This window comes from Ascaphus truei, chromosome 4 (genome assembly GCF_040206685.1).
Source record: "Ascaphus truei isolate aAscTru1 chromosome 4, aAscTru1.hap1, whole genome shotgun sequence".
Taxonomy (NCBI): domain Eukaryota; kingdom Metazoa; phylum Chordata; class Amphibia; order Anura; family Ascaphidae; genus Ascaphus; species Ascaphus truei.
In genome coordinates, this window is record NC_134486.1 from 378,380,305 (window position 1) to 378,389,600 (window position 9,296).

The following is a 9,296-nucleotide window of genomic DNA, read 5'->3' on the forward strand; positions in this document are numbered from 1 at the left end:
CCACTGAAAGCAGGGAAAATCTGGGAACCGCACATTCTTGCAGCTCTAGGATGACACTCCTAGGCCCACCACTAGGGAGACCCCTATGTAGTATCATGCATGTCCCCTCTTGTGGTTAGGACACGTCTCAGGACCATATTGAAGGTCCCTATTTTAAAGAAATGATGCTTTCCCTAACTGGAAAATAACAATGGTGACTACATTCTAACACACATAATTTCACATTAAAACTAGACTCACACTTGTTCATCTCTCCTGTCTATCACACAGCACTTATTACCTGAGATCTGACTCCAAGGGATTTTTCATGGTCCCAAGGTTCAACAACGTATCCGGTCGCTCCTCCTTCTCTTACCGTGCACCCCACAACTGGAACAATCTACCGGAGACTCTCAAAACCACCACTAGTCTGTTATTTCAAAAGTAAAGTTGTCTCACATTTTAATATTATAAGGGATCTGTCAGGATTCCCTAAATGGCTGCTGACAGGAAGTGACCTGAAACCCTCACTGAAGCTACTGTGGCCATCTTGCTTCCTGGCAATTCCTGCCCCTCATTTCCTGACAGGAAGTCAGCCTCTCTCTGGCCCTCATAGCCTCATATGGGAAATGCCCTCCACCCTTTCATCCTGTGGGGATCTCCTATTACCAGGATCCAAGAATGTGAAGGCTGATGACCTATCCTGGCAGTTGTCCACGGACGACACAGACTCTATGGACAAGGGTCACATCTTTGCTCTTTCTAAGATTATGTCTGCCATTACTGTGCTCCAACACATTCAGAAATCCCAGGCCAAGTTACCCACCTCTCCCACCTTCCCCTTCTCCTCTCCGACCTCCCCCAGCTACAACCCCACCAGTCCCAGTTACTCCCTGACCTCTCCCAGTCACAGCCCCACCAGTCCCAGTTACAGCCTGACCAGTCCCAGTTAAAACCCAACATCCCCCAGCCACAGACCCACCAGTCCCAGTAAGAGCTCACTCAGTTATTTCCTGACCAGCTCTAAATAATCCCAGCCAGCCCTAGTTCCCAAAAGTACACGCCAAACTCCTCCACCATCAACGTCCGGATAAACCAGGACCTTGTTGCCCCGGAATTCGACCCTTAAGGAGGGATACTATAAGGGATCTGTCTGATACCTAAGATGGGTGCCAACAGGAAGTGACCTCACACCCTCATTGAAGCTACTGTGGCCATTTTGTTTCTTGGAAATTCCTGCTCCTCCTTTCCCGACAGGAAGTCAGCCTCTCTTTGGCCCTCAATGCCAGCAGCTTCTTCTGGCCTTTAAATTGCAGGTAGTTTCTCCCTGACTCATGCAAAGAATTCTGTACCTGGTTCTGCTTGAGCTCTGTATTTGCCTCAGTGCTTGCCTGCTTGTGCTTTACTTCTTCTTGGACTATCCCTGCCTGCCACCTGCCTCGACCCCAGAATTTGATTTGACTATCCCTGCCTGCCTCAACCCTGGAATTGACTTGACTATCCCTGCCTTCCGCCTGCCTTGACCCCGGAATTGGACTTGACTATCGATGCAAACCCAGGCCTCAGATCCAAGGCCAAGGTCGGTGTACTACTCCCTATCTCTGCCCTGCAGGTACTTATCCTGTCTTGCAGTCAGCAATGTTACAAATGTGGTCTTTAACTGTTACAAATGACTATAACTTATTTTATCTTTAACTGTTCATGCAATGTCTTCATATATAATGTATAATCCTGTCTACCTAATGTAATGCAATGTCTTTATATAAATGTGTAACCCTGTTCACCTACTGCTGCGGCCAGCTTTATTCTTACAAATGCCCATTGTTACCCGTGGCTTTTTTCGACTGGCGCCGAACTTGGCCGCGTGCCAGCCACATCTTCCCCGCATCCTCCACTCCCCCTTCCCCTCCTCTCGCGACCCCCTGGCTGCTCCGCCTCTGCATTCTCCCGATGCTCTCCTGATGCGCTCTCCCGATGCTCTCCTGATGCGCACGCCACATACCCCCCTTACCTTAGCCTCCATCCATCCCGCCTACCCCTTCAGCCCCTCCATCCATCTTCGGCTGAAAACCACGTGACCGGCGCCCCAATGACAAGCGGCACGCATCAGAGAAAAAAAAAACAGCCGCGTCTGCCCGGCGTCTGCCCGCACATTGCGGTGGCAGCCGCAGGAGAATAAAGGCGGCCGCCACTTTAATGTACCATGTATTAGTAACCATGTTTCTGTCATTATAACTCTGCGCCCAGGACATACTTGAAAACGAGAGGTAACTCTCAATGTATTATTTCCTGGCAAAACATTTTATAAATATGTGTTGATAACCCCTGATGAAGTCGCTATGCGTGACGAAACGCGTAGGGACGTGGTGACGTCATCACGCATAGGTAGAGACACGAGGAGCCCCTGAACTCATAGCAGCCAAGACGAACTACACAGCCAAGCCAGCTGAATCTCTCCTTGCCGAGAATCAAAGCAGTGACGGAGAATAAGCCCCACAGGCTCTGTGAGACACATACACAAGGCATCAGCGTGTGACAGGAGCTGTTTGAGGCTGCATGAGGTTTCTTCTCGATCAGGTGCACCCAGCATTTGCCGGGCTCTCTCTACCCCCACTGATGACACCCCACAGAGATTTCTCTCCCATGAATGTGTTTTTTTAAATCTTGTAAGTGCATCTCCTTGGGACTGCTCTTGCTTAATAAATTTACCTTGATTTTTACACAGATTTATGCTATGGAGCTTGCGTTTCTCTGTGTTATATATATATATATAAGAAAAGGGGGAAGAGAGAGCGCACACCCATAGCGTAAAATTGTAAAATTTAATGAGGGGAAGGGAGGGAGGGGAATAAGAATTGCACTTACAAAGGTACAATATAAAAAAGCATTCTGTGATATATAATCACCACCATCCGGTTTAAAACTGCAGCCTCATGGTCTGTGCAGTCCCAGGGTGTCGTCCCAATCCAAAGCCAGGATAGTACTTCTTCTCTGCATCAATGGGGGAGTCCTGTGGAGTAGTTCCAAGCTGGGAAGCCTCTGCAACAATCGCGCGGGTCAGTGAGTCCCAGCGCGCGGTGATGACGTCAGTGTCATGCGTCTGACGTAATGACGCTCCCTGACGCGTTTCGTCACACCACGGGTGACTTTCTCAAAGGGAAGTCAGGAGAGGGGAAAGGTCCGGTATTATATACCCTGTCCATGAATAAATTGACTAATTCCAAACCCCTCTCAGCTGTAGCGGTGCTTGTTTCAGTGGAGACAATCGTAATGCCTGATAATATGAATGGAACTATGGAAACCAGCGGGATTAAACTTTAAGGATACAGAAATGCATACTCGTGATTAGAAACTTAAAAATAAATAATTAAAAAAACAATATAGACCGCCACTTGCATAGGTTGGAGACAGATTGCCTCCAACATAATGTTAACAGTATCAATAGCCTGGTTACGATTGATATTGAAAATCACAATGACCCAAACCAATATACAGTGTATAATATGTGAGACTCAATATATCAATATAATGTACATACCTATAAAGAGGATGTTCTACCATAGCCCACATGAGAGCCAGAACTATCTAATATAAGTGAGATATAAGTCTATTAGGACCTATTGCAGTAAAAACTGCACATCAGAGGTATACAAATTACCAATAGAAAGCACAGCAGGAGAGCATAGTGATACTAACAACACTTCATACAAAATATATAATAATTTAAATCTGTCCTAGGTCCCGCAATGAAGCAGACATATAGGAGGGAGCTGGTAGTTGCCACGAACAAGGGGGATATCAGGAGATATACCACTAATGGGACAATGTATAAAAATATATATATATATAGTGCATAAAAAACAGTGAAGGAGTGTACTAGGATACATTGGACCTTAATCGGTGTGAATGTACTATTTAATTATGTGTGCTACCACTCAAAGAATACAATTAGTACGTGTTATTTAAAAATGAAATAAACTAATGGGTGTAGTGACTATCTAGAGTGTATAATGGATGTGATTATAAATTTATATATATGTGTATAGATGTATATATTCTTTATATATATGTGTACTATTATAATAAATGTGTGTTTACCCAAAAATCTAAATTCTATAGATTGAGTGAATAAAAAAGTGAGTTATAGCTGGCTCCGAGCTAGAAGAGGGGTGAGAAGGAATGGGACAGGAGGAAGGGAAGGGAAGAGGGGGAAAGGGGAAGGGGGGAAGAGGAAAGGGAGGGGGGTTGGAGAAGGGGGGGAGGGAAAGGGGGGGAAAAGGAATGGGGATGGATCCAGAAGGGATCCAGACAGAAGATGGCAGAGTGCAGAGGCAGTAGTGGCAGGAAGAACCGTCCAAGGAGACATCAAACGAGGGTGCTCACATCTAGGCATTCATTAAGTCCAGCCGGACTCAAAGTACCCATCTGGTGGATCCAAAAGGATTCCCGCATACATAGGGTCTTGAACCGATCCCCACCAAGGGCATTGGATGAGATGGTCTCAATTCCTATTATTGTCATGGTTTTGGGGTCTTGCTGGTGAAATGCTTTGAAGTGCCTGGACAGACTATGGGTACTAAGACCCTTGAGTGCATTTCTCCTATGTTCCAGAAACCTAGTTCCAAGAGTCCTAGTGGTGCGTCCAATATATTTTAGATTGCATCCACACTGGATCATGTACACAACATATGTACTTAGACAAGTGATGGAACTTTTGATAGTGTGCGTGGTACCTCTTAAAGTGGAACTGACAGTACTCTGGCTCAGAAGGTGCTTGCAGGTAATGCATCGACTCCGTCCACAGGGATGATTGCCCATTGGGCCCTTTTGAAGCTTGGCACTGATAGACAAGGGACAAGACCTAAGTCTCGTGGGAGCTAAAATGCTTTTGATACTTCTAGCCTTTCTGTATGTAACAGTGGCTCTATCAGGCAAGGTGGGTCCTAAATGGGGATCACACTTAAGAACAGACCAGTGATCATTCAGAATCTTGTTAATGGCTTTAAATGATTTATTAAAGGTGGTAATAAACCTCAAAGTTGGAGCCTCTGTCCATGAATGTACTGATGGTGTATTATAACCGAGACGAGTCCCTTTTTGTAGTTGTTTCTTTTTGGACTGATTCAATAGAGTGGTACGGTCAGATGAGCTCACCTTGTCATACGAATCAGAAATCAGGTCAGGATCATACCCTTTAGATAAGAACTTGTTTCCAAGTGCTATGGACTGGCTCCTAAAATCAACATCCCTTGTGCAGTTCCTACGTATTCTGTGGAACTGCCCCAAGGGAATATTGTCGAGCCATTGCTTGTGATGGTTGCTGGACGCATGGACATAGCTATTGACAGACACAGACTTGAAATGTGTGGTGGTAATAACATTCAAGTCTGTGTCTATACTAAGAGCCAGATCCAGAAAAATGGTGGTTAGATTACTAATATCGAATGTAAATTTTAACCCCAAAAGATTGTCACTGAAGGAACTCAAAATGCCAGATAACACCGATTTGTCCCCATCCCAAATAATAATGATGTCATCTATGAAGCGGCCATAGTATACGAGACCCGCCCCGAGTAAGGTGTTTTGCCATATGGTCAATTCTTCCCAATACCCCATGAAGAGGTTGGCATAACTAGGAGCGAATCTCGTACCCATGGCCGTGCAGAGGCGCAGCTCAGTCCTTTTTCTTTGTGTTCGTCCCAATATTAACCCTTGAGCTGCAGCCTCTGGTTCATACACATTGTCACTATGATGCAATCAGCGAAAGAGAGGTACTCCAGGAGGAGTGGATTAATTCCCCTAGCAAATATAGAGATTGGTATGGATAATGAAGACAAAATAGACATTAAGGGGAATTTCTTTACATTAGAAACGCTAATGAAAGAAGAAATGAGGCACTGGTGGGACGCTTGTTCCCTACAAGATTACATAGACCGCAAGATAATTCCCAGAGGTTTAAGGGTGACCAAATCCCCCACATTTGAGACTAACCCAGATTTTACAAGAGAATGGAATGAGACATTGGATAGATGTTCATTTTCATTAATGAAACTCCTAATAGATTTTAGGGACACCAAAGTTAAGGAGTTAGAGCTGGAGATAGAGAGAATCCAATTTTTACTCAAACCGCACAGTGACACAGAGGAATTTAAAGAATATGATGAGAAAACCAGCAGGAGAATCATCACCTTTGAAAAAGAGGTAATTGACAGGAAAGATATGAAACTTAACCGTGACAAAGAGAATTATGCCACGGACAAAATTAGAGTCTGGAAGCGGACCCAAAATTACAATTACAGGAAGGGGGGTAGGTACAGGTCGGGTTCCAGGTCTGGAAGGGGAGGCCGCCACCAATCGAGTGATACATCCAGCCATGCCCCCTCCAGTCACACGTCACGTCAGACCACACAGGGCTCCTCCATGGGACCCCCACAATCCCACACTGGGAGAGGCTACACTGCCTTGGAGGTTGATCCTCTTCCTGGGGACTCTGGTGAGAGGTCTGGTGGATCTGGGGTGCGGGGTGCGGAGGGTGTGTCAGCTGATATTGGTGGAGAATCCAAGGAACCTGTTACCACCCATAGATCAGCTCATTTTTTGGACAGGGCTCCGAGACAGGAGGGGAGATTGAAAGGGAAGGATCCAGACAGACAATATCCCCTTTGGGACCGAGAGGCCCCAAACAGACCCTCTGGTCAGGGAAAAAGAGGGGCAGAGGAGTTAGGGCAGGCAGAATCGTCCAGAGGAAGAAGGAAAACAGACGAAGGGAAACCAGTGCCTTAGAGAGCAGTAATATATTCAATTTATCCACTATTACATTGTCAGACTCAGATAAATCGTTATTAGAGAAGGGTCTTTCCTTCGCTCCCAACACTGGGCCAAATTTATTTCAGCTATTCATTGATTTGAACAGTTATATTAGGAAAATAACACTGAACAGACACTATAAGATTCAGGAGACAAATAACAAAAAAACTAATTCTACCATTGTTTTTGATACACAGGAGAGAGTCTGTATTGATGCGCTCACCTCGTTACTGATGGAATCGGATTCATTGTCCGGATCACCAGAACTTGTTGTCGATTTTGAGCGGTCCATTCATCCCACCAGGTCTGTGGAAGTTGGCGTTGATGAGGATTGTAATATTATACACTCACCATTTGCACCCAGGTCAGTCTTCTTCCCATACCAATCCAAGGGGGGATTTGTGGACACGTTCTACAATCTGGTCCTACGTGACTTCGAGCTTTTGTGTGTAAAACCCAAGAAATTTAAACACAATTTATCAAAGGGTGAGCTGGACGCACTGGACAAGCTTAAGGCCAATCACGGAATAGTAATCAGACAGGCAGACAAGGGGGGAGGAGTGGTCGTCCAGGATCTGTCGGCCTATGTAGCCGAGGCGTGCAGACTCCTGGGCGACCGGGCCTCCTATACCTTGTTAGAGTCGGATCCAGTGGCCACCTATCAGTTGTCACTGAGGGAACTCCTCACTACTGCACAGGGTGAGGGTATTATTTCGAAATCTGAATTTAAGTTTTTATATTCCACACATCCCCGCACTCCCATCTTTTATCACCTACCTAAAGTGCACAAGTCCATGTCCAATCCCTCTGGAAGACCCATAGTATCGGGGGTGGAGTCGATGACATCGAGCCTGTCCCAATATGTTGATTATTTTCTCCAACCCTATGTAGTTTCACTCAGGTCCCATATTAGGGACACGCTCCATGTCATCGACTCCATCTCCGAGATCAAGTGGAAATCTACCTACCTATGGGCAACATGCGATGTCACATCGCTTTATACTTGCATTGAACATGCCAGGGGGCTAGAAGCTATCAAATTTTGGTTGGACAGGGACCTGTCATTTCCGGATAAACACAAGTCATTCATTTTAGATTGTATTCACTACATCCTCACACACAATTACTTTTTATTTGAAGACAATTTCTATTTACAGATCTGTGGAACGGCCATGGGTACGAGATTCGCTCCTAGTTATGCCAACCTCTTCATGGGGTATTGGGAAGAATTGACCATATGGCAAAACACCTTACTCGGGGCGGGTCTCGTATACTATGGCCGCTTCATAGATGACATCATTATTATTTGGGATGGGGACAAATCGGTGTTACCTGGCATTTTGAGTTCCTTCAGTGACAATCTTTTGGGGTTAAAATTTACATTCGATATTAGTAATCTAACCACCATTTTTCTGGATCTGGCTCTTAGTATAGACACAGACTTGAATGTTATTACCACCACACATTTCAAGTCTGTGTCTGTCAATAGCTATGTCCATGCGTCCAGCAACCATCACAAGCAATGGCTCGACAATATTCCCTTGGGGCAGTTCCACAGAATACGTAGGAACTGCACAAGGGATGTTGATTTTAGGAGCCAGTCCATAGCACTTGGAAACAAGTTCTTATCTAAAGGGTATGATCCTGACCTGATTTCTGATTCGTATGACAAGGTGAGCTCATCTGACCGTACCACTCTATTGAATCAGTCCAAAAAGAAACAACTACAAAAAGGGACTCGTCTCGGTTATAATACACCATCAGTACATTCATGGACAGAGGCTCCAACTTTGAGGTTTATTACCACCTTTAATAAATCATTTAAAGCCATTAACAAGATTCTGAATGATCACTGGTCTGTTCTTAAGTGTGATCCCCATTTAGGACCCACCTTGCCTGATAGAGCCACTGTTACATACAGAAAGGCTAGAAGTATCAAAAGCATTTTAGCTCCCACGAGACTTAGGTCTTGTCCCTTGTCTATCAGTGCCAAGCTTCAAAAGGGCCCAATGGGCAATCATCCCTGTGGACGGAGTCGATGCATTACCTGCAAGCACCTTCTGAGCCAGAGTACTGTCAGTTCCACTTTAAGAGGTACCACGCACACTATCAAAAGTTCCATCACTTGTCTAAGTACATATGTTGTGTACATGATCCAGTGTGGATGCAATCTAAAATATATTGGACGCACCACTAGGACTCTTGGAACTAGGTTTCTGGAACATAGGAGAAATGCACTCAAGGGTCTTAGTACCCATAGTCTGTCCAGGCACTTCAAAGCATTTCACCAGCAAGACCCCAAAACCATGACAATAATAGGAATTGAGACCATCTCATCCAATGCCCTTGGTGGGGATCGGTTCAAGACCCTATGTATGCGGGAATCCTTTTGGATCCACCAGATGGGTACTTTGAGTCCGGCTGGACTTAATGAATGCCTAGATGTGAGCACCCTCGTTTGATGTCTCCTTGGACGGTTCTTCCTGCCACTACTGCCTCTGCACTCTGCC